The 26,993-nt window shown below is 42.4% G+C and overlaps 1 long non-coding RNA gene across 3 annotated transcripts in view; it reads left to right on the top strand.

Annotated features, from left to right (window-relative positions):
* Positions 9,130–26,993, top strand: part of LOC110255513 — a 386,303-nt gene continuing 368,439 nt past the window's right edge. Inside the window, exons 1-2 of one of the 3 annotated variants that reach the window (XR_002335934.1) lie at positions 9,130–9,669; positions 10,881–10,999. This is a non-coding gene — a long non-coding RNA (uncharacterized LOC110255513). The remainder of the gene's footprint in view (positions 9,670–10,880; positions 11,000–26,993) is intronic. The other 2 variants (XR_002335936.1, XR_002335935.1) reach the window with 2 other exon arrangements.

Raw genomic sequence — 26,993 nt, 5'->3', positions numbered from 1 at the left:
GACCAGCAGAACAATTTCAGGCATTGGACACCGTTAACATCCTCTTCAGCGGCCTGGGGAGTTGATGGCAGAGGGATCATAGCCACTCAGTGGGAAATCGGGGCTTATTTCATTCCTTTTTCTGGAACGAGCACTTCTGTCTCAGTAGGGGCCCCTTTAATGAATCAATTAAGGAGGGTATTATTATTGGAAGCTGTTTTCAGCCCAATTAAAACCTTGCGACATGTCAGTGGCAATAATAAAAGTGAGTTAAATCTCAATTTTTCTTTATTAGGGTGTTTATTAGAAGATTGAAATGTTCATTAGGTGAAGTAAAGTGACACATCCATCTTCTGCTCATCAGAAGCCTATGGAAGCTGGATTGCACTTAGGGTTAATGTGGTGGCCTTTTTTATATCTAGAGACCGGTTCTAACTCTGCTTGTGTCAAAGGTAAAGATAAAGTTGTCAGGTTCATGACTCAAGTAAGGGAATTTTCTTTTGCCCAGTGTGAACTTGGAAAAGTTGACTTTGCTTATTTAGGAATAAGATGATAGGTCAATATTTACTACATTGATGAGCCAAGTATAAGGGTTGGGGAGGGCAGACCACTCATGCCAGAATCTGTGATTACCCCAAGGGACCAAAAACCGCAGCGTTTGTTAAGTTGTATAGTTTTTGCCCATAAAAATTTTCAAATACATAGAAAGGCATAACGAGCAAAGTATTAACACCTGTATAGCCCTCCAGCCTTGTCAAATCTTCATGTTTCCCTTATATTTACTTCCAAATTTTTTGGTTAAAAGTTTATGGATTTAGTTGAAGTGTCTTGTGTAGTCCTTTCTGACCTCTTTACCTGCCTCTGCTCTGTTCCCAAGAGTTAACTACCTTCCTGAATGTGGTATTTGTCATCCTTTGCAGGTTTCGATACCATGACTCTATGCGTGTATTTATAAGGATACAAACTATCATTTTGTTTACTCTCAAACTTTGTCTAAATTTTTAGCATATAGTGCACATCTTTCTGTAGCTTGCTTTTATTAACGTAATATTTTGTTTTTGAGATTTATCCATGTTGCGGCATACAGATTTAGTTTATTTTCTTTGTCGTATGTGTATTTACCTCAAACAATTTATCCATTCTCCTGTTGATGATCTTTCAAGACATTTCCACTTTTTCCTGATTACAAATAATGCTGCAGTGAACATCACTGTATGTCTTCTTGCTCATGCCTGCAAGAATTGCTCTAGGCTAGGGCTTTTCAAACCTAAAAAAGGGAATAGATATATGTTTCCATCACAACTGAGTACATACACGTTTGCCTACTCATGCGCACACACACCACAAATGAAATTTTGTGAGACAGTATATTCATATTCATGAAGCACTATGATACTTACTTTGATATCTATTCTGTTTTGTCCTGTTCTAACTTTTCCTATTCTATTTCTTCCATTTTTTTTTTCTTTTTAGGCTGCACCTGTGACACATGAAGGTTCCCAGGCTGGGGTCAAATCGGAGGTGCAGCCACTGGCTTACACCACAGCCACAGCATAGCTGGATCCAAGCCGAGTCTGTGACCTACACCATAGCTCATGGCAACACCTGATCCTTAACCCACTGAGCAAGGCCAGGGGTTTAACCTGCATCCTCACTGATACTAGTCGGGTTCTTAATCTGCTGAGCCATAACGGGAACTCCCTCATTTTTATTTCTTGCATTCCATGTTTTCCTTCTGTATTCACTTTTCTTTTTGCTGACATTCATCCTTTTGTGTATCCTTTGGTGAGGATATATAGGTAACACATTCTTTGTCTTTTTGTGACTAAAAGTTGCCTTTATTTTGTCCTCACTCCATTTTAACGGGTCTATAATTTTAGGTTGTTATTTATTTTCCTCAGCCTTTAAAGACACACCACCACCACCATCAATTATCTTCTTTGCGGATGGTGAGTAGTGTGCTGTCCTTTTAAATGTCATTCCTTTGTGGGCAATCTGGCTTTTCTCTCTAGTAGATCTGAAGTATTTTTCTCTCTTTTCTCCCTGATGTGCTGCAGGTTTACTAGTGTCAGACATGGATTTATCTTTATTTTTCCTGCTCAGTGGTCAGAGGGTAGTCTTAATTTAATAATGCTTATATTTTTAATTTTAGAAAATTCTTAGTTCATTTATCTTCTGAAATAGCGCTAGTACTCTCTCACTCTATTCTGTTTCTTAACTGCTTTTTAATTTATATTTTTGTGTTCTCTGTAATATTTTCTGAGTAAATTTTTTCCGTATAAAATTTTTTTCAATATATAAATCACCTCTATTTTTTTTTAAGGCCACGCCCGAGGCACATGGAGGTTCCCAGGCTAGGGGTCAAATCGGAGCTACAGCTGCCAGCCTATACCACAGCCACAGCAATGCCAGAACCATGTCTGCCACCTACACCACAGCTCATGGCAATGCCAGATCCTTAACCCACTGAGTGAGGTCAGGGATGGAACCCGCATCCTCATGAATACTAGTTGGGTTCTGAGCCATGACAGGAACTCCTATGAATCACCTCTTTGATTCTAGGGCTTTTCCTATTATTTGAGCCTTAAATTCATTCTGGGGTTTATCTTACTATTTGAGATCTAAATTCAGTAACATCTAATTTATAAGATTTCCCCTCCAGATTTATTGAGGTATAATTTATAAATAAAAATTATATATATTTAAGGTGTACATGATGATTTGGTATATCTGTACATTGTAAGATGAAATGATTATCACAATCAAGCTAACTGGGATGTTTCATTTCTTTTTGTTTTCTGTGGTCTCACAAATACTTTCTCTTGTTAAATGGAAGTTGCGACTTTATTAGTCTCTTTGAGTTTTGGAAACATAGCATTCTAAAATCTTTGTCAGGCTTTTTCATAAAATTAATTTAATATGGAATGAATTTATGTTCCAGTGGGTGATTCTGTTGACTACTTTTCTTTGTGTTAAATTTCTTCATGTATTTTGAAATTTTAGTTTTCTGGCTGTATATTGATGGATTCATCTCTCTCTCTCTGTCTTTCCTTTCTCCCTCTCTCCCTATCCCCCCCATCCCTTTCTTCCTTTACTCTTTACCCATCTTCCATGTCCAGTGGTTTTATCATTTATTCCACTGTGCTTCTGCCACTCCAGGTTTAAACCACCAGGAACGCTTGTTCTGAAACGACATTGGTGATAGCACAGGTCTATTCACTATGCCGTAAGCTACTGAGTCCAATTTTTTCCTTCCTTTCTTTCTTTCTTTCTTTCTTACTTTCTTTGAGCCACGGTGTGACATATAGAAATTCCCAGGCTAGAGGTCAAATAGGAGCTGCAGCTGCCGGCCTATGCCACAGCCACAGCAAAGCAGGATCCGAGTCAAGTCTGCAAACTCCACCACAGCTCATAGCAACGCCAGATACTTAACCCCCTGAGGGAGGTCTGGGATCGAATCCCATCTGCATGGATCCCAGTCGGGTTCATGACCGCTGAGCCACATCGGGAACTCCACTTGTCATTTTGTATTTCTATTCGACTTCTGGTTCACAGAGTCTTTATCTTGTTGAGCCTGTTTCTGCCTTTTTACTTATTTTCATGTTTGTTTTTTCCCTGTCATTGCCAAGCTGTTTGGAGCAGAGACTACGTTACAAAGTATAAACTCCATGTGCACGCTTGCCCAGGAATGATTGGTTTTTCCTTTGATGTTTTTTCTCTGTTTCCTGTTTTCCTAAGTTAATTTTTCAGATGAGCTTCCAATAACCTTTCCTTCTCTCATCAAATCTAAGAACTAGATTCATTTGCACATTAGTTTTTTGTTTGTCACCACAGTAAATCTACTTATTATCCATTACCACACATAGTTACATTGTTTTTTTCTTCTGGTGAGAACTTTACTCCGGTAGCAACTTTCAAATACATGGTACAGCATTATTAACTATAGTCACCATGGTGCACGGTATGTACCTCCTCGGGACTTATTTTATAGCTGAAAATTTGTACTTTTTCATCACATCCACCCCTGATTTGATCTCTATATCTACAAGCTCATTTTGTTTGCTTGCTTGTTTTTTAGAGTCCACATATAAGTGTAATCATATATTTGTCTTTTCTCTGGCTCGCTTATTTCACCCAGCCCAGGAACCTCAAAATCCATCCAAATTATCACAAATGCCAAGATTTCATTCTTCCTACTGTTTGAGCATCTTTTCATGTGTCTGTTGGCCATCAGTATGTTTTCTTTGGAGGGAATCCTATTTAAGATTTCTCCCAATTTTTTGATTAGATTGTTTTTTTTTTGTTTTTTGATATTGAATTGTATGAGATATTTAATATAATTTCTTTTTGATTATCGTGCTTTGTAATATAGTTTGAAATCAGAAAGTATAATGCCTCTGGTTTTGCTTTTCTTTTTTCAAGATGGTTTTGCCTATTCAGGGTCTTTTGCGGGTCCATATAAATTTTAGGATTACAATGAATTCTTAATATTTTAATCTCATGCTCATTCTTCTTTGTGGAACTCTGATGAGGCCTATGCCACTTCTGAAGGGTCTGGCCTGAGAGCTTCAGGGTTCCCTTGACTCATCTAGTTTGGATTAGACAAGTGAGGTTTGACATGGGTCTGACTTTCTGGGATAACCATTAGATGGCTGTGAGATCTTGGGTAAATTAAATGAATTCTTTCCCTTAGTTTTCTCGTCTGTGAAATGGAGATACTAACCAAAGTGGTCTCGAGAGTTAGAGGTGAGGATTAAATAAGATAATGCCTATGAAGTACTTAGTTCAGTTTCTTGACATGATAAGCATTCACTAAAAGTAAATGATTATTATCATAACTATTACATTTCAAGAGAATCCTGGATATAATCCATCAGGATGGAAAGGTTGCTGGAGAATTATTCTGAATGAAAGCCAGGGGACAGTAAGGGGCTATTGTGAGGGCACTGATTGGAGTTAGGGAAATTTAGGACAGAGATTACAAAATAATAAAAGAATATCCTCTGATGCATTTGTCTAAATCCACTACAGCTTTTAATAACTTCCTTAATGTGAATGGCTCCGTCATATTCCAAATGCAGCTTAATAGGAAAAAAGATGACATTCTAGTTCTATTGGCCCAAAGTCTGAAGCTTCAATCCAAACGCAGCTGTTCTGGGAAAGAGCACTGTTCTGGGAAAGGAGATCTGGGTTTGATTTTGGCTCTACTTCCTTGGATTAGTCATGCCACTTCTTTAAGCTTCAGTTTCCTTATCTGTAAAATGTAAATGGTAACTGTGCTTCTTAGGGCTGTGTTGAGGATGAAATGAGATAATGTGTGACTGCACGATACCTAACAGGTGCTCAGTGATTTTTATTTATTTTTTTATACAAAGAGGAAAATCCAAGGGGTTTGGTGATAAATGCCAAAAACATTGACTCCTTGGTTCTCAAGGATAAACCACATGCCCTAAGCCCTAGCACCCTGACTGCAAATCTTTAGAATATCTACCTCTGAACATGCCAAACCGTGATGCATCCCAGAAAGTCATCTTTCTTTGAGCAGTATCTGTCATTCAGATGTAAACTAAGGCTCCCCAACATTTGCTGCAAAGCTTCTTTACAAGCTGACATTGCTCCTCTGTTGCTTCTTGCCTGCAGAAATCTTGAAGGTAGGGGAAATGGAGGGGAGCTAGACTTCAGGTAGTTACACAAATGTGAGTGGAGATTGGAATTATGGTTTTCTCCAGATATATTCCCAGGAGTGGGATTGCTGGATCATATGATCATATTGCAGTTCTGTATTTAATTTTCTGAGGACTCTCCATACTGTTTTCCACAGTGGTTTCACCAGTTTACATTCCCACTAACAGTGTAAGAGGGTTCTCCTTTTGTTCTGCACCCTCTCCAGTATTTGCTGTTTGTAGACCTTTTGATGGCCATTCTAGCTGGTGTAAGTAAGATGGTCCCTCATACTAGTTTTGACTTGCATTTCTTTAATAATTACCAATGTTTTCATGTGTTTTTTGGCCATCCGTGTATTTTTTTTGGAGAAATGTCTATTGACAAAGGAATGGATAAAGATGTGGTACATATATAAAATGAAATAGTACTCAGCCACTTTAGAGTATAAAATAATGTCATTTACAGCAATACGGATGGACCTGGAGCTTATCACACTAAGTGAAGTAAGGAAGTGAAAGACAAACATCATATGGTGTCACTTATATGTGGAATCTAAAAAAAGGTACAAATGAACTTATTTGCAGAAAACGAACAGACTCACAGACTTGAAAACACACTCATGGTTACCAAAGGGGACAGGTGAGTGGGGAGGGATGCACTGGGGGTTTGGGATTGGCATATGCTCACTGAGGTATACGGAATGACTGGCCAATAGGCACCTGCTATATAGCACAGAAAACTCTACCCAATATTCTGTGATGATCTATGTGGGAAAAGAATCTTAGAATTGGTGTATGTATAACTGAATCACTTTATTGTGCAGCAGAAATTATCACAACCTTGTAAATCAATTATACTTCAATAAAGCTTTAAAAAGTGAAAAAAGATATTGTTCCTTATAGGATTCTTTTCCATCCCCCCCCCATACTCTCTTTACCTTAGACTTCCCCCTAGCTTTCTCTTTCAAGGCTCCTCTTTCATTCCCTTTGTGTTGAAGAAGTCCTCCAGTTTTGGGGAGAAGGCTAGATTCTCATCAGTACCTCATAAGGGGACCCTTTTATAGCCAGTGAATAGGGAGAATGTCAAGTTCTTTTTTTTTTTTTTCTTTTTTTAGGGCCACACCCACGGCATATGGAGGTTCCCAGGCTAGGGGTCCAATTGGAGCTGTAGCTGCCAGATTATGCCACAGCCACAGCAATGTAGAATCTGAGCTGCATCTGTGACCTACACCACAGCTTACATCAATGCCATATCCTTAACCCACTGAACAAGGCCAGGGATCCAACCTGCATCCTCACGGATGCTTGTCAGATTTGTTAATGGCTGAGCCATGTTGGGAACTCCTGAGTGTCAAGTTCTTATTCAAATCATTTTTCCCTCTCTTCCTTTCCTCCTGCAGTGTTCTCACTGCAGCAACCTGTCTGGTGTTATGTCCAAAGTGAGTTCTGTGAACCTGATTCAACTCTAACCCTAGTCCTAAACTTTCCTGTAGAATAGTCAACATAACTTTCCGTAAGCATAAAAGGGACATATAACACTTTTAGCAGGGATGCTAGGAAGGGACATCAACATACTTCAAAGTTTGGGTACCCTTTTGAATGAGAGTGATTGCACATTACTGTAGAAATGAAGGCATTCACATCTATGCATGCAAGAGATAAATTATCAAATATAATTAGTTCCCCAGGAGTTCCCATTGTGGCTCAGTGGTTAAAGAACCTGACTAGTATCCATGAGGATGTGGTTTTGATCCCTGGCCTTGCTCAGTGGGTTAAGGATCCAGTGTTGCCTCAAGCTGTGGTATAGGTGGCAGACGCTGCTTGGATCCCATGTTGCTGTGGTTGTGGTGTAGGCTGGCAGCTGTAGCTCTGATTCAATCCCTAGCCTGGACACCTCCATAGGTCCCGGGAGTGGCCCTAAAAAGACAAAAGGAAAAAAAAAATTAGTTCCCCAAATTGGCTGTGCAGCAGAATATTCTGGAGAACTTGTTTTACCCTCAGATTCTTGGTCCCTACCTCAGAATTACTGAGTGAGAATTTCTGGGGATAAGAGCTGGAAATCTGGATTTTTAACATGGAGGCATTGAGCAGGGCACAGGTGATTCTGATGCAGGCTATGAAATACTGGACCGGATGACCCTAACATCTGTCCTAGTATTATACGGAGTTGGGAATCTCATAGAATCTTAGATTTTGGTTAACATTTTTGTCAAAGGAGGATGAATTGGTTCGAGTCATATCTTGACGTCTCTCTGAAAAAGGTCTTAATTCTCTAATTCATTAAAAACCTCCTCCAAACCTATCCACCCAAAGCTAAGCAAATCAGGAGTAGAACTGGACTCTCCAGCAGAATAGGACTCAGGGTAAGGAAATGGATGATGAATTTATTTCACACATTAAAGCAGCTGTCCTCAACTTGGCTGAATATTAGAAAGATTCTCCAGAGCAATTAAGTCAGAATTGCTAGGGTGGCGCCCAGGTGTTGGTATTTTTAAAGAGAACCCCCAGGTGATTCTGATGTGTAACTATGGTGAGAACCACCGCATTAGAGAAAGAAGGTGCTCTCAGGGGACAGGAGAGCAAGGCAGGTTGTTAGAGCAACACAAGTGATTCTCCCTGGCTCAGAATAGCAACTCCTTTCTCATTTAAACAATCAAGCTGGGTGAGTTTATTCTCAGGAAACTTTGAGACTAGAAAGGGACCCAGAGAAAAAGAGTGAAACAGAACCTGATTTCCACTTTAATTTGGAAAAAAGCGAGAAAGGCTGGAGGAGCTCTTTCTAATGTCCTAAAATGTATCCATGTCTCTATTCCCACCAATCACGCTCTAAATTACCAAGTGAATGACTCAGAGTTAAGCCTAAACAAAATAGAACAATATTTGTAATAACCATACTCTGGAGCTCTTTTGCTGAGGCTAACCTGTGAAGCCAGCTGACTGCAGGGACTCTTTTTTTTTTGCTGCAGAAAGCTTTATTGTTTCATTGTTTCCTTATGTTTCACAGCTTGGGAGTGTGCTGGGGTGTTTGAAAAACTGCCTATTGACTGCAGGGAGAGGCTCAGGCTGAAGCCCTGACACCACGGTGATGCAGAGGTCCCCATCCCCCACCCCCCAAAGGCTGCTGGACTCCGGATGTTCTAGTTGTGCTTGAGAGTGGACCTTCCTTGGAAGAGATGTTTGCTCAGCCCAGCCTGGGGGCCGCCAGCCTTCTGATGTTACTGGGGTGGTTGCCACTGTCTGATTCTAGGAAGTGGTTCTGATACCAACACAAGTCTGGGTGCTGGACACACAGTGAGGCCAAAGAAACTGAAACATCAGAGTTGAGATAGAGACAGGCTTATTGCAGGGCCATGCAAGAAGAATGGGTGCTTGTGCCCCCCAAGCCCCAAGTTCCCCGAAGGGTTTTAGCAAAGCCTTTTTAAAAACCAGGTGAGGGCAGGTCTTCCAAGCGTGTGAGATCCCTGCACAGTTCTCTGATTGGCTGATGGGGAAATAACAGGGTGGTTAACACGCCCAATCCTTAGGTGCCAGTAGGTCTGGGGGCTGACAGGCTCTTGATCATCAAGTAGTTAATTCCCTCCATTTGGAGGTGGTTTTTAGCATTTGAAAAACTCGGGAAATATGTGTGAGCTACTATCATCTGCGTGCAGGAGGGAGGAGCTACAGCAGTGATATAGGGGAGGAGTCTGGCCTGGGAAGACCTAGTAGGGTCCTGCTTGGCTGCAATTCTCCAGGAAGTCAGAGAGCAGGTGGTCTGCGTTGCCAAAACTCAGAGGGTGCGGACCCCAAAGGGCCTGATGCAGGATCTTTTCCAGGGCCACTGTGGCTTCTTTAGTGTCCAAGGCTTTATTCCATTCATCTTGGGGTGGATTCTGTAGGTCTCAGTAAAGGGAGTAACCTCTGCACTTGTCTGACATCTTCAAGAGATGCTGGCCGCCCTCAAGCTTCTCCTCGGCCAGCTCGCAGAAGAGGTGGCCCAAGCCTTCGGGAACCCCACTGTGGTGGTTGAAAGGAGGTCCGGAGCGAAGTAAGTGGAGGAGGCCCTCATATGCAGGTTGACCTGGTGGCTGCTGTTGACGTGGGAGCTTGTGTTTGGTTGGTCATAAGAAGCTCACCACAAAACAAGTGTTGGCTGGTTCTGGAGGCAGAGGTTGGTTGAGAATGTGGTTCTGGAGGTTGTGATTAGAAAGGAGGTTCCTGGGTGGTCAGAGGCTAGAAGAAGGGGAGTCCTTGGGTCTGTTCCATCCAACCCTGTTGAAGCAAGGGACAAATCTTGCAGCCGGGCCAGCTTCCTGCCTTTATCCTTATTTTTTGGGGAAAGAAATAAGGAAATTGAGCAAAGCGTAGGAGGCAGGGCTAAAAGTAGCATTGGGATTTGTTGAAATAAATTTCTAGGCGCATGCTGGAACCGCTCCAGCCTGGGGTAGGATAAAGACAACTTTTTTTTGTCCCTGAAAATACTCCTCCTGAACGGAAACACAGTGTATCCAGTCAGCTTAGCCCCCCAGCGCTAAGCACATGCTGGGCCCTCTGCTCACAAGGTTGATGATATGCCCCCAGCCAATCAGCTATTTTCTATGTCTTTCTTCCTTTCCCCCTCTTTCATTTTGGTCTTTTAGGATGTATCTTTCTTCCTTGTTCTTTATCCTACAAAGTTTCTTACCTTCTGCCCCATCTTGCCGTTCTCTGAACGGAGACTCTCTACTTCCTCAAGTGTTGGAGTTTGTATTAGCTAAATTGCTTTGTTTTTTTAAGAAAAATTTTATTGGAGTATATTTGACTTATAGTGTTGTTAGTTTCAGGTGTACAGCAACGTGAATCCTTTGTACATATACATATATCTATTCCTTTTCAGAGTCTTTTCCCATATCGGTCACTGTAAATTAGTAGATTTTTCTGTGCTGTACAGTAGGTCCTTGTTAGTCACTCATTTCACATAGAGAAGTATGTATATGTCCTAGATTTTTTTTTTTTTTCCTTTTTAGGGCCACACCTGCGGGACATGGAAGTTTTCAGGCTAGGGGTCGAATTGGAGCTGCAGCTGTCGGCCTAAGTCACAGAGCAACGCCAGATCTAAGCCCCATCTGTGAGCTATGCTGCACTTTGTAGCAACATCAGTTCCTTAATCTACTGAGCTAGGAACCCACATCCTCATGGATACTAGTTGGGTTCTTAACCCCTTGCGCCACAACAGGAACTCCTCTAATTTTTTTTTTTTACGTAATTTTTTTGAAACAGTTTTTGCTGCTTAGGAGTGGGACTCGAAGCTAACTGCTAGTGGCTTGATGACAAACGCACAGCTGAGGCGGCCCTGAGCCCTTGGAATTCACTGTTCTCAGCGTTACCATGGGTCTTGGGTAAGTCACACTTGGATGTGAGCTCTACTTAGTGTGTGCAGCTCTCCGATCCTAACATATTTTATTGATTGATTTATTGCCACAGCTGTGGCAGTGCCAGATCCTTTAACCTGTTGCATGACAGTGGAACTTCCAACCAAATTAAGAAAGACTTATTTTATTCCTGGTTCTGGGGCCTTGGAAAGGTTCAGCATAGTTATATGGGAAGTCTACATGGGTGACAGCTGTTAGGGAGCTTTGCAAACCCTTGAGGTAAGTTAAACTGCTGGGGACTTGGGAAAATAAAAAAATTCAGACTGTTTTGACCATCTATCTGAAGAGTCACAAGTGCAACTATTAAAAGCCATCAGAGTGTTTGCCATCATAAAGCAATCTGCTAGTGAGAGGAGTAAGAGACCTCTTGCTAATGGGACTCTTAGAAACCAAAGATGCAAACACTTTTGATCTTTTGACAACTTCCCCAGATGAAATTTCTTTTCTGAAATCATTGAGGTATTATTGACCTAATAATATTTACATTTGTTTCCGGTGTATAACATAATGATTCAGTATTTGTATATAGTGTGAAATGGTCACCATATTGATTCTAGTAACATCTGTCACCACACATAGTTGAAAGTTTTTTCTTGTGATGATAATGTCTAAGATTTACTCTGAGCAACTTCCAAATATGTGATACATGATTATTTTTTTTTTTTATCATTGTTTAGTAAAAGTTGCTTTTTTTTTTTTTTAAATTTTATTTTCCCACTGTACAGCAAGGGGGTCAGGTTATCCTTACATGTATACATTACAATTACAGTTTTTCCCCCACCATTTCTTCTGTTGCAACATGAGTATCTAGACATAGTTCTCAATGCTATTCAGCGGGATCTCCTTGTAAATCTATTCTAAGTTGTGTCTGATAAGCCAAAGCTCCCGATCCCTCCCACTCCCTCCCCCTCCCATCAGGCAGCCACAAGTCTCTTCTCCAAGTCCATGATTTTCTTTTCTGAGGAGATGTTCATTTGTGCTGGATATTAGATTCCAGTTATAAGTGATATCATATGGTATTTGTCTTTGTCTTTCTGGCTCATTTCACTCAGTATGAGAGTCTCTAGTTCCATCCATGTTGCTGCAAATGGCATGATGTCATCCTTTTTTATGGCTGAGTAGTATTCCATCGTGTATATATACCACATCTTCCGAATCCAATCCTCTGTCGATGGACATTTGGATTGTTTCCATGTCCTGGCTATTGTGAATAGTGCTGCAATGAACATGCGGGTGCATGTGTCTCTTTTAAGTAGAGCTTTGTCCGGATAGATGCCCAAGAGTGGGATTGCAGGGTCATATGGAAGGTCTATGTATAGATTTCTAAGGTATCTCCAAACTGTTCTCCATAGTGGCTGTACCAGTTTACATTCCCACCAACAGTGCAGGAGGGTTCCCTTTTCTCCACAGCCCCTCCAGCACTTGTTATTTGTGGATTTATTAATGATGGCCATTCTGACTGGTGTGAGGTGGTATCTCATGGTAGTTTTGATTTGCATTTCTCTTACAATCAGCGATGTGGAGCATTTTTTCATGTGTTTGTTGGCCATCTGTATATCTTCTTTGGAGAAATGTCTATTCAGGTCTTTTGCCCAATGATTATTAACTGTAGTCACCATGCAGTGAATTACATCCGTGTGACTTTATTTCTTAACTGGAAGTTTGTCTTTTTGATTCCTTTGAGCCATTTCTTTCTCCCACCCCCACCTTTGGCAGTTAACAATCTGTGTATCTATGATCTTGAGTTTTTTTTGTTTTTGTTTATTTTTAGATTTCACATGTAAGTGACATCATACATTTGTCTTTCTCTGACTTTATTTTACTTAGTATGATGCCCCCGAGGTCCATCCCTACTGTTGCAAGTGGCAATATTTTACTTTTTCATGGCAAAATAATATTCCACCATGTACGTATATGCCACATTTTATTTACCTATTCATCTACTTAGATTGTTTCCATATCTTGGCTCTTGTAAAATGATGCTGTAGTGAACCTGGGGTACAGATAGCTTTTTGAGTTAGTTTTCATTTTCTTTTGAGTAAATAACCCAGAAATGGAATTGTTGAATTATATGGTAGTTTTCCCCAAAAATACATAGGCATTATAAAGTATATGTATTATAAGCATATATATCTCAAAATATGTAAAATATATATGGTAGTTTTCTCAAAAAATAGACTTGTTTTCAAATTTGTAGTTTGAGAAACCTCCATGCTGTTTTGCATAGTGGTTGCATCCATTTAGATTCCCAGAAATAACACCGAAGTTGCCTTTTTGCCTCATCCTCACCAACAGCTGTTACTTCTTTTTGTTAATAGCCATTCAGGCAGGCATGAGGAGATAGCTCATTGAGGCTTTGATTTGCATTTCTCTGGTGATTTGTGAGGTTATCCCTGATGGTCAGCTGTAAGTCTTTTTTGGAAAAGTAGCAATTCAGACCCTCTGCCCCCTTTTAAAATCAGATTGCTTTGCTATTGAATTATGAGTTCTTGATATATTTTGCATGTTAAGCCCTTAGCTGATATGATTTGCAAATATTTTTGCCAATACTTTCTCCCACTCAGTAGGTTGCCTTTTCAGTTTGAGTTCATTTTTGTGTATGGCATAAGATCATGGTTCAGTTTCCCTCTTGCATGTGGCTGAGTTCTCTGCTTCTACTTCTAAGGAAATTCTCCATTGATTCCAACTTCACTTGCCCATTGAAGCTGCTAATCCTATATCTTGACGAGAAAGCAGAAAGCAATGTCTACCACCCCTCTTGGCCCAGCCCAAGCCTCAACTTCCAGGACTGTACAATCCTCAAAGAGAGTAGCAGCACCAGAAGACAACTTGGAGGGAGGTGTCGGCAGCACCTCCTCTCCATTAACTGTGTCTCAGCTGCAGCAGAGGACAAGTAGCTTTGAAACGAGTCTCTGCTTAGTGTCTCCCTCATGCCCCCTACCATATAGATGGTCTGGTACTTGTACTGTCTCTCCCACTCCATCTTCTCTTTCACGGACTCAACTATACAAAGCCTACAAAATGCAATTTTGTCCTTAGTAAATGCTGCCTGCTGTTGTGTTAGGTTTTCTCCCTGAAACGGATGCACGTGGAGGGGAGGGGACTCGCTCTCACCACTTTTGTCTCCAGCCCAAAGCCCAGTGTGCTGGGTGAGCCACCATGCCGGCTGGTAGAATGGACTTGCCACCAGGGCCCCGACGGCTTCACCTCTCCCTGCCACCTCTTGCTTCTGCTCTGTGGCAGCAGCCTGCTGGCAAAATGCTCCCTTCTCGTAATGCTGTCTTGACCCAAGATGGAAGGGAGAGGTTTGACCGGAGGAACCTGAAGACCTAGCTGAGGGGAAAACGTGATCAAGAAAACAGTCATGACGAGATGAGTCACTGTCACACAACATTGCATTGCAATGACATGAGGTCTCCTGATGGGGGTCCAGATTGGGGGCAAGCTGGCCCTTTAAAGGCCATGAGAGGCCAATTGGAAAGGCCCAGAAGCATAGAAGGTTTGAAACCAAACCATCCCCCACCCATGCACATGCACGCACGCGCACACACACACACACACACACTCACACACACATTGGACTTCCCTGAGTACATCTCAGAAGAAAGGCTGCATTAGCAGGTTTGGAGAGGGAGCAAAGATGCTAATGAAGCGTGAACTGGCTGCTTTCCGCAGAGCCTTCTGGGCACCACGCCACCAGCTCGCTTTCTTTCCTACCCATTTATTTATTTATATTCTTAATTAATGGAAATTTCAACTCCCATTAGATCAGGAGGAGTCAGTAATAAACAGCCGGAGCATTAGGCAGGCAGCTCTACTGGGGAAGGGCAGAGGCTTCTCTTTCTGCTCCCAAATTGCGGTCACATGGCTGGCCTGGACTTGGGGATAAAAAGTGCATATGCTGGCTGTGCGTATGTGAGCCAGGACCCAGTGTTGATGGGGCACTGACCTCCATGATATCTATGAATTTCTTTTTCTTTAAGTATTGTTGAGACTCCCCCTATTTAGCTGTGTTGGAATAAGGCAGCCCAAGTTTGAATCCTACCTGGCTGTGGCACCTTGGAGAAATTATCTTTTCTGTGCCTCCTTGTTCTCTCTTAAAGAAAGTGATAGTATCTATTTCAGAGGGTAGTTGTGGGTCTTAACTGAAGGTGTGTGAAGCGTTTGGCATAGTACCTGGTTTGAAGTGAGCAATCGCTGGGCCTGTGCTCCTCTCAGCATCATCTGGAGTCCACAGTTGCACATATCAATGCTACTCCTCCTTCAGGTGCAAGTGGAAGCTCCTTCCAAGAGAGGGCCAATGAGTACCCTCTTTCAGGAATATCCTCGATTTCTGCTCTGGGTTCTGGCGTCTGATTTGGGGATGGCATTGTGAGTTGGGTTAGGTGAGGCTTTTGACCTATAGTCTTGAATCTCGGGTTTATTGTCATCACTTACAAAGCTTGAAAACCTCTGCATGGGTAGACTTGGGCACAGCCAAAAAGCCATTGATAGGTTGGGACATGGTGCAGTCAGAGAGCTAGAAGGAATAATTGATGTCTTAGAGCAAGAGGAAAGCTCCCTAGCTTGGCTTTAATGGAAGGCTTCATAGTGCTCATAGATCCCCAGGCTGAGCCCCATGGGAGTGGGGCTGGGCTGTGCTGGGGGGCAGTGATTGGAGCGTCAATCTGATGTCAGATGTTCTTGTTTTGACTCCTGCTCCACAGCTTAAGGCTGTGGCACCTAGGCCAAAGCTTATGACCTTTCTAAGCCTCAGTTTCCTGCCATGATAAATGAGCATGATAATACCAGTTTTTCTCAGAGTCACTGAGAGGCTGATAAGAAATAACATATGAAGTGACTAGTAGAATGCCTTTTAGCTGTTCTGATCAGATCTGTGTTATTCAACCCTGTGCTTTCCTGTGCTTTCCCTCTCTTTTTAGGGCCACAGCTGTGGCATATGGAGGTTACCAGCCTAGGGGTGGAAGCAGGAGCTGTAAGCTGCCGGACTATACCACAGCCACAGCAACACCAGATCTGAGCCACACCTGCGACCTACACCACAGCTCATGGCAATGCCAGATACTTTAACCCACTGCTTGAGGCTAGGGATTGAACCTGTGTCCTCATGGATGCTAGTCAGATTGGTTTCCGCTGAGCCACACTGGGAACTCCCAACCCTGCATTTTCAACACCCATCACCGTGTCCGCTTATAGTAAGTAGTCAAGAAATGATGGAGTAATGGAGAATGGGAGACTTAGGACAACCTAGTAGCCTTTCATTCTTGCTAGCTCTAATGGAGAGGTTCCATTGGATGGCCTTGAATGCCACTTCCAGATCAAATTACAGGGATTCTGTGCCAGGTTCATAGAGAGTAGTGTACTGTTTCCTGAAAGAAGACAGCGTCTTCCCTCTTTTTTGAAAGATGACATTTTATGTTAATAAAGAACAAAGTAGCCAATGTCCTGGGTCTCATTGGAGCGAAAAAAATTAAACTGCTGTGTTGGAGTTAAATGACTAGCACCTTTTTGGGTAAGAAGGAGCCACTAGTTATCTTGACTGTGCTGTTGGCTTTCCTCTCTAAAGGCAAGGGGTGAGCAAGACATTAGTTGGTATTAAGAAAGTGCTGGAGCACAACTGGGGAGAAAGCGTTACTCCATCTGATAAATCCATGCTCTCTCTTCACCTTGACTGCCCCATTCACTCTGCGGCTCACCTCATCTCACACAGGACACAGCAGAAATAGAAAAAGTCTCCGGAAGGGCAGAGCAGCTGGATGTGGGGGAAGGGGAGACTTCCACACCGAGAGAGATGAAATATTTCAGTGTGAGAAGAGCAGGGGAAAGGGGTGAGCGCGCTCCGAGGTGGCCGGCATAATGAATGGGAAGCAGCCAGCCAATTGCAGGCTCCCCTGTGCCCTTTGCCCTGTTCGGAGAAGGAGGCAGCACTTGACAAAATTAAAAGGGAGCGAATTTAGAACTGACGAAAGGAAGTGCTCTCCACACAATGTATAATTAACCTATGAAGGAACCTAACCTGCCTGCTATTAACTGAGGCAAGCAGTTGGACTTGGAGACCGTTGGAAGAATAACAGCCCTTCTGGCAGTTACACTGGCTAAGCTGCAATTCTGGAGGTAATTCATCCTCAGCAGCCACCAGACAGGAAGTGATGGCCAGGCTGAGAAAAGGCACCTCCCCTGGGATGCAAAAGAGGGAAGGTGAGAGGCGGCATTTAGACAGAGAGGATATGGGTACTGAAAGAACAATCCAGGGCAGCAGGAGACTTGACTGAGCTCAGATGGCCCCTCGGGGGTGGAGCCCAGGGTCCAGAATCCTCAGCAAGTGCTCTCCTGCTACAGCATATGGTCCCATGAGAATCTCAGGGTCCTGGTGCTGACTCTTTGTTTCTGCCTTACTCTTCACTCCAAACTGTGATCACCCCCAGTTAGTGGGGAGAGTGTGGTTGGAATCCAAACCCAGGAAGTCATCAGGAGAAGGCTGGTTTGGGGAGCCGTAGAGTGTATGTTCATCCTGGGCAGGAATTCTGAATTCTGACCCACTTTTTTGTTTTGGCCTCAATCGAGGCATGTGGAGTTTCCCAGACCAGGGATTGAACCTGTGCTGTAGTTGTGGCAATGCTGTATCTTTAATCTGCTGTACCACATGGGAGCTTCCCAGACTGATTTTTTACCCCTATGATCTCAAAATTTCCTCCAGACAGAAAGGCAATAGTACAGAATAGAGTAGAACAATGCTTGCTTGCTTTGGGTAGAGGTCAGTATTGACTGTGCAAATGCGATCCTTAACTGCTTAGGTGTCTGACCTTGGGCCCTTACTTAATATCTCTGAATCTCTGTTGTGTTAGTTTATTACTCTATTCTTTAGAGACATGAGAAGGTTAAATGAGACTCTGCTGAGAAGCATTTAGCAAAAGCATCTGAATGGCATGTCGCATCCATTTCAAAAACTGGTAGCTAAAATTAGTAATAGAACTGGAATTAGCATGAGCTGGCCTGTTAGGAGAAACTCTTTTAGATTTATTGTCTATCTTTTTATCCTTGCATTCACTTGATAAATATTTTTCGAGCATGTAGTATGCACTAGTTAGGTATAAGGTATGCACTGATGAAGGAAATATGGTTCCTATTGTTACTGAATGGCTGCGGGGGTGGAGCTCCTGGTGCTTGCTGCTTACATAGTCCATACTTACAAATGGTAGAAAGAAAAGGTCCCTTTAATCAGAATGCTGGCAATTTGGGGAGATGGTGGCCTCAGCGTCCCACCCAAAACCACCTCCAGAGATTCTACTCTCAGCCCTGAAATTTTTAAAGGAAAAGAGGGAGGGAAGTAATCTCAGTTCATGATGGAGATGGGGGTCAGAGTCACCCCTGTTCCCCTCGGTCAATTCCTAGTGATCTTCCTCTGGATGTTAGCTTGTTCATAGTTTGTTGTGAGATGCCTGAAGGAGAAGCTGCGGAAGAGATGTGGCCCATCTATTAATTACCTTTTCTTCATTTCTAACACTTGGATCTATACAAAGAACTGAAGTTAGGCAAGGTTTTGTGTGATTAAAAGATCTGAAAGGTGTGCTTGGACCAGCAATGAGTAGAGGATAGGGTAGCTGGTTTGAAAATGAGTGACAATATAGCTTTGGTAAAGTGACAAGAGAAGGGGCTTCCTGCTGAAGGTGGTTTCCTGCAAACAGCTGCTTACACTACCCTGTTGGAGCCCACAATTAATTGGAAGAGACCATGACACTAAGATACCCTGCAATGCTGTGTGATATATGCTGCTTTGATGCTGGTGATCTATGGGGTGTTGTGGAATTATTGAAGGGGCTTTTGTTTGTTAAATGTTGGGCATAAGCTATGTGCTAAACTTTGTGATAGGCTTTCATCAAGTTATCAGTCAAGAAAATCCCACCCCCTGGAAAAGTGACATCTTGGAAGGTCACTCTGTACTTACTGGGAATTCCAGAGAACATTCCAAGAATCCAAGCTTGCATTGATGATGCAATCAAACATAGCTCCAAGTGAGCATTACTTATTACTGGAGAATAGACTGAATCACTCAAAAGTGATTCAAGGCAGCTTTGGTTTTTGGGAAAGTTGCCCCAGAAAATGATCAAGAAATTTCTTGGAAGATGGCTAGGGCTCTTGTAAGAATTGGTCGGCTATAGGCCCTCTTTCTTAGATTTGAGGTCTTGTCCTAGATCTTATCAAACACTCTAAGTATATGACAGCAAGTGGAGGCCTCCATACTCCTTGGTAAATTTATCTTTTTTTTTTTTCCTGTTAAAAGTTTAAATTGTCTTCTAGTTTTGGTTTTGAAGTTATTTATGATGGATACTTTTTGGAAATTACATCCATAGTCAAGAAGTCTCATGGGATGAGGAAATCTTAAATGATTTTGTAATATAATGACTTTTTTGATGAATACTGAATTGAACAATTAATGGAGTTGATATAATATTACATCTTGTAGACATTCAATTAAACACTTGATGATTTCGGCTTTACATTTTTTGTTTTTGGAACTACTTTTGTTTCTTGGGTCTGAGTCATCTCTATTGGCCTTTGAGAAGCTCTTACACTGGAGACCAGGTGCCTCTGGATGGAAGAGCCTCAGGCAGCAGCAGGTGTCTCCCTCAGGTCAGCTCCCATCCCTTGCCTCAACTTTGAGGACCCCAAGGATGATCTGATGAAGTCTCCCTTGAGAGCGCTGTAATGAGCCACATTAGGGTAGATTGAGGTCCCATGGCAGAGTAGTAATCTGTGAGGCAGTTGTTGGCAGGACGTGTTCATGGCATGCTGGTGAAGCTTGATTCTGACTTTTCTAGAACCATCTTTCTTTTTATTGTCTTTCCCTTGTTCTGCTGCTTTTTTTCATCTTCTCTTATCTTCTCTCCTGCCTATGGCTTTGTCCACCAATGGGGTAGCCAGTGGCTCCCCTAGACTCTCCCCACTCTCCTGGTACCATTGAAGTCTTTTCTGGTCCCAGTGAAAGCATCCTGGAAGGAGGCATGGCCACAATACCAACACATGAAGAATTAAGACAGTTAGGGAGACACTTTGCTTAAAACTGGAAATTCAAAGTGCTCGCCATGTATTCCTTCCCCAAACCAGTGTCCTAATGTCTTTTCAGAGTAGCCAGTGTGAAATGAGCTGCTGAACTTTTGTCCTTGGTAAAGTTTGACTGAGCAGAGAGACTGCTGAAATTTTCTTGTTAGACTGCATTAGAAGCATCCTTTACTCTGCTGCTGTTTTTCTGCATAAAACATCCTTCCCCTGTCTGCCTGGTGGTTGCATCCTTCACATTGCAACAGCAAGTCAAGTCCCCTCCTGGTGAGCCCATCCCTGACTTCCTGGGGATGATCTGAGCACTCTCTAATGTTCCCACTAACCTTGACAGTGTTTACACACCCACCAAAGTGATGCCCAGCTCCTGTTGTGATGGGTTTTTTATCAGCTCATCTAACTGACATTGGAAACTCTGTGTGGGCAAAGGCCCTATCTGCCTCCCTCTGTGGCACACACACTAGGCACTAAAGCAGTGAGATAACTGGTTGGAAACCTTGACCCTTCCTCTTTTTTTTTTTTCCCCACTAATGGGAGTTTTAATTTTTCCACAAGAAACAAATGGTGAAAAAAAAATACTAAGGTAAATGTAAGTTTATTATAAACTGCAGGGGGACCCAGGATGGGAACTTCTGAATGCTGGGCCCCACTGTAGCTGGAAATGGAGCTGCAACAAAGGCAAATTGCCCCGTCCCTTTTGCTCCTGGGGAATTTGCCACTTTTCAGTGATACCTCTGTTTCCTGTGCATCTGTTCTGTTCCCACTTTCCAAAGACGAGGGCTCTCTTCCTGTTCATTTCTTCCCTGACATTTCATACCGGCCCTTAGCCGTAGCCTGGCCTGTGCACTTTAGTACCTCTTTATGGCTGATCCTAGTCTGTCTCAGCAGACCTATCTTTATGCACTGATTTTTAAGTCCTTTCCAACTCTATCTAGCCAAGCCAGGAAAGACTGCACACTCACTCTATCTTCAAAAAGAAGTCACAGTGAACATCTGTTCAGCCTATGGCATCCCTTCCCTCAGGTGTCCCCAAATCATGAATCATCAGGTCCGGGATCTACCCCCCCCCCCCGAGAGATGTTAAAAATCAGGATAAAAAATCAAGGGTGAAAATCGGAATAAATACCTCTAATGGTGGAAGTGAAATAAATCAATATCACTTCTCCATGGCCAGAGATGCTTAATAGGCAAAGATCACTGCCAGATTGTGTGTTTAAAAAAATGTGTTTAGCAGGCAGCGAGGACAAACTTAAGCCACAGGAGTGACTTAAGCTCAATGACTTGTCTCCTCTTAGAGTGAAAGAGCTGTTTCCTTGGCATTAGAGGGTGAATGTCAGTTTACATCCATGGGATTTGATTCTGGAAGTGATGGTTTTCTTCCCGGACCTAGAGAGTCTGAGCGGCTAAGGGGCACTGGCCACTTTAAGCTAGAGTTGGAGATGCTGGTTCAGGTTTTCCATTGGCCTGGGAGGTTTCACTCTGAGCCCTTTGATTGCATCATATTGTGCACCATCATCTGATGAAAATAGGATCAAGTGTCTGCTGACACCCCTGTTTACCTTTCTTATCTCCTTTCAAGGCATTTCTTTGTCAGGTCCTCTGTTCCAGCCTCACTAGGCTCCATGGATCTTCTCTAGCTGCACCTGTGTGTGTCTGTCACCATTCAGTGTCCCTTTGCCCTGCCTCATTCGCAAGACTTGTTCTTCAAAGCTCAACCCAAAGGTCAATATTCTTCTGGCTGGAAACCCTCACCTTCCTGGAAGAAGGGGATTTCTGTGCGGTCTTAGGTATCCCTTAATTGTGGCTCCTAACCACATTCTGACATAGTTTTTTCTCCAGTGATTGCAATAATTAATCTATCAGCAAATCCTGTCAGCACTACCCTCAAGATACATGCCCAGTTTGACCACTTCTCACCACATCCACCTCTGCCACTGTGGTGCAGACCACCGTCATTTCTTGTCACAACTGCTGAGATGCCTTTGACCCAGTGTCCTTGCTTCACTTGGGTCCCCTATAGTGTATCTTCCATGCAGGAGCTAGACCACCTTTTCTAACAGGTGAATTAAAGTCTGTCACTCCTCTGCTCAGAACCTTTGGTGCTTCCTGTGTGTGTTGGTCGGGGTTCTGCCAAGAAGCAGAACCGATAAGCTATGTCTATATGCAGAAGGAGATTTATGAGGGATTGGGCCGATATGATTATGGAGACCAAAGAGGACCAACAGTACAGATGGCGTCTGAAGGCAGTCTGCTGGAGAAGTCCCCCTTGCTCAGGGATGCTGGTCATTTTGTTCTATTCAGGTCTTCGACTGATGAGATAAGACCAACCCACACCATGGAGGGCAGTATGCTTACTTGCTGGTTTAGATGGTAATTGATCCAAAAACACCCTCTTGTTGACACATAAAATTAACCATCAGGCCATGTCACTTGATCCTCATCACATTGCCACCTGGCCCTGCATGAGCAAACAGCTTCCGGGGATCTCTTCTTGGTTCCAGTGCTCTAGCCACTCCAGCCTCCCTGCTGTTGTTAATACATGGATGGTACATTCCTGCATCACAGCTCTTCTCTGCTCTCAGTGAGTGGTGAGCACTTAGAGGAATGCCTTCCTCCCAGATGTTTGCCTGTCTGTTTCCTTTGCCTTCCAAATGTCTGTATTCAAGGGGCACCTCCTTAGAGAGGCTTTCCCCAACCTGTTTCTACCCTTGCGTGATTCCCTTGGCTCCTGCTATCCTCTAGTGGTTTACCCTGCTTCATATTCTTCCTGGTTCTTACCTGAAGTCATATCATGCATTTCTTTAATCATTTTCTGTCTCCTCCATCTTGAATGCAAGCTCTGTGGGGACAGAGGCTTCATCACTTTCAGCCACTGTTAGGCACCCTCAGCACCTAAACCAATGCCTGACACACTATAGGCATTCAACAAACACTTAATAATATATTTTCAGTGTATTCGTTTATTTAATAGCTAATGTGCGTTAAGTGCTTACTATTCCCTTTTGTTTATAAAAGCCTGTGGGGTAGACTCTGATCTTAGATTAGACTGTAAGATCCGTGAAGGTTAGGCTATTGACGTAGCACCTAGAATGTAACATGCACTCAAATATGATCTGCTACATGAATGTGTGAACACGGCAGCATTTTATAGACCAAGAGATGGAAACAGGGGAAGTGACTTGCCTAATCTACTCTGTAAATAAGAGCTAAGAACCAGGATTTCAACGCCTCAACCCTACTTGTAATGACACCTGTTTCCCAGCTCGACTATGATCTCTGTAAGGATGGCGATCCATGTTTATTTTCCCCATTCCTGGTATGATACTAAGACTAATAAACATTTATGAATAGAATTCATCCTAGGTCTTGGGTTTTTTAAGCTTTGCCATGATGGAAGTAGACCATGAGGGCTCAGAGGTCAAGGTCAGATCTCCTGGTGGGTGACATTGCACTTACCATCTCAGTGCAAGCACAAGAGCCTTACTTTGTCATGAAACAGACCAGGCCCTTCTAGTGGTGGGAGCTTGGGCCTCAGCTTTTCTTTCTGTATGATGGTGATAAGACTCCCGTCTACTTCCAAGGATTATTTTTAAGATTAACAAAAATAATGTAAATCATTTTGCTCTGAACCTGGCACACTCTGATTTCTCAATAAATACTTGCTGTTATTACTCGCTGACTCCATCCCTGAATGTCTCAGAGCATCTCTTGTTATTTGCACTTAGTGTAACACTTCTCCATGATGACAGTACATCCTTTACCTCATAGGGAGCCCCTGGGACATGAGATGGATAGAGACCATGCCTTATACTTCTGTGTTTTTGTGTAGGATGAGAGTGGTACTTTGTGCCTCATGGTTGTTTAGAACTTAAATGAATTGATTTATTCCTGTGACTCCCACAACAGAGGTCTGTGTTGCCAGATCTCCATGATGATTCCATAAAAGTCCTTTTTTTTTTTTAAAAAAAAAAGTTTTAAAAATTTTCTATTAGAGTTGGTTAGCAGTGTTCTGTCAATTTCTGCTATACAGCAAATTGACCCAGTCACACACACACACACAAACATATATATGTACACATTCTTTTTCTCACATTATCCTCCATCATGTACCATTATAAGTGACTAGATAGTTCCCTGTGCTATACAGCAGGATCTCATTGCTTATTCACTCCAAATGCAATAGTTTGCATCTATTAACCTCAGACTCCCAGTCCATCCTACTCCCTCCCCCTCTCCCTTGGCAACCACAAGTCTGTTTTCCATGTCCATGAATTTCTTTCCTGTGGAAAAGTTCCTTTGTGCCATATATTAGATTCCAGATATAAGTGATATCATATGGTATTTGTCTTTCTGACTTCCTTCACTCAGTATGAAGAGTGTCTAATTCTATCCATGTTGATGCAAATGGCATTATTTTGTTATTTTTTATGGATGAGTAGTATTCCATTGTGTATATATACATTTTCTTAATCCATTCTTCTGTCAATGATTCTATAAGTCTGAGGCAAGTTTCAGCTGATGGTCTTGGGAACTTTTTTGTCTTTTTGCCTTTCCTAGGGCCACTCCCATGGCAGTGGAGGTTCCCAGGCTAGGCGTCTAATCAGAGCTGTAGCTGCCAGCCTACACCAGAGCCACAGCAACATGGGATCCAATCCATGTCTGTGACCTACATCACAGCTCACAGCAACGTGGATCCTTAAGCCACCGAGCAAGGCCAGGGATCGAACCTGCAACCTCATGATTCCTAGTCGGATTTGTTAACTGTGCCACGACGGGAACTCCTTGGGAATTTTTTTAGTATTTTAACCTATACCACAGCTTGTGGCAATGCTGTATCTTTAACCCACTGAGTGAGGCCAGAGATTAAATCCATATCCCCACAGAGAAACGTTGGGTCCTTGACTTGCTGAGCCACAGTGGGAACTCCTAGACTTGGGAGTTTTTGTTTATACTAATATTCTAGGGAATCTTGGGTTGGGTGACCATAGTTGAGGTGCTATGAGAACAATACAAATGTTTGCTTCATCACATTGCTTCAAACTCTTGTCAGCCATTTCTTTTTACCAGGAGAAGAATCACAGTGATGCAAATGTAAAAAAAAAAAAAAAAAAAGAAAAGAAACTGAAAAATTCTTTAACTTCAATGCTCATACACTTGAAGTGCAAGTCAGGGCACTTAAGAGTTCCATAGGAATTGAGACTGTAGCACAGAGTGACAATGGTACTAGAATAGGGAAAAATGGAGAAATATTGGTTCATATGGTCATGGAAGCAGGCATTTGAACAGAGATCTGAATGACGGGAGAAACTAAGCCACACAAACCTAAGAGGAAGAGCAACCAGGCAGAAGGAATAGCAAATTCAAAGGACCTGAGGCATCAAGCATTGTGTGTTTGAGGAACAGCAGAAAGGCCAGTGTGATGGGAGCCTAGTGAGCAAAGGGAAGTAGTTGGAGATGAAGATGCTGTCGAATGAGGGGGCCAGGTCATCTGAAGCTTCACAGGCTACGGTGGGGAATTTGGATGGAATGGTGTGTGACATGGGCAGCCACTGGGGAGTTCTGAGCAGAGGAAAGACATGATGTGCCTTATGCTTTCCTTCTCTAGAAGATCTCTCAGGCTGCCTGGTGGCATGCAGAAGGTCAAGAGCAAAAGTAGGTAGACCAGTTGGGACTACTAAGTTTGAGTGAGAGTGAGTATATGGTGGCTTGACAGAGGTGGAGGTAATGAGAAGTGGTTTACTTTTCTTTGAAGGCAAAGCCCATAGAATTTTTAGATTGGAAGTGTTTGAAGTGGTATATAAGATAAAAAGAGGAGTGGTTTTTTTTGTGTGTGTTTTTTGTTTTTTTCCCCTAGAGCAGCTGATTGATTTGACTTGATGAAACAGAGAAGAGATAAAGTTTTGAGTGGACAACTTTGGAAATCAATTTTGGATTATTGTAAATTTAGATATCCCAAGCTGAATAGAAAGTTAGATGATGGAGTTCCCATTGTGGCTCAGTGGTAATGAACCTGAGTCGTATCCATGAGGAGGCAGGTTCGATCCTTGGCCTTGCTCAGTGGGTTAAAGGATCTGTGAGCTGTGGTATAGGTCACAGATCAGATCCAACAGCATTTCTGTGACGTAGGCCAGCAGCTGCAGCTCTGATAGTCCCCAAACCTGGGAACTTTCATATGTTGCATGTGTGGCCCTAAAAAGCAAAAAAAAAAAAAAAAAACCTAGATGGTGAGGGCTGAAGTTCAAGGGGGAGGAGGACAGACCTAATGGTGAACATTTTGAATCATCAACCAGAAAAAAATGGGATTTCTTTTTTCTTTATCCTTTTTAATTGAAATATGGTTGATTTACAATATTATTTTTCAGGTGTATAGCATAGTGATTCAGTATTATAGGTTATACTCCCTTTAAAGTTACTACAAAATAATGGCTAGATTTCCCTATACTGTGTAGTATATCCCTGTTGCTCATCTCTTTTACATGTAGTAGTTTGGATCTCTTCATCCTCATACCCCTATCTAGCTCCTCCTCCCTTCCCTCCCCCACTGGTAACCACTAGTTTGTTTTCTACATCTGTGAGTCTGCTTTTGTTATATACATTAATTTTATTGTTTAGATTCTACATATAAATGATAACATGCAGTATTTGTCTTTCTCTGTATGACTTACTTACCTAAGAATGATACACTCTAGGTTTATCCACATTGTTGCAAATGGCAGAATTTCACTTTTTGTTATGGCTTAGTAACATTTTGGTGTGTGTGTGTTATAATCATCTGCATCCATTCATCTGTTGATGGACACTTGGGTTGCCTCCATGTCTTGGCTCTTACAAATATTTCTGCAACATTGAGGTGCATGTATCTTTTTGGATTAATGTTTGCATTTTCTCTGGATATATACCCAGC

The sequence above is a fragment of the Sus scrofa genome, chromosome 9 (genome assembly GCF_000003025.6).
Source record: "Sus scrofa isolate TJ Tabasco breed Duroc chromosome 9, Sscrofa11.1, whole genome shotgun sequence".
NCBI classification, from domain to species: Eukaryota; Metazoa; Chordata; class Mammalia; order Artiodactyla; family Suidae; genus Sus; species Sus scrofa.
The sequence above is the reverse complement of the archived record's forward strand: the minus strand, read 5'-3'. Positions and strand labels throughout refer to the sequence as shown.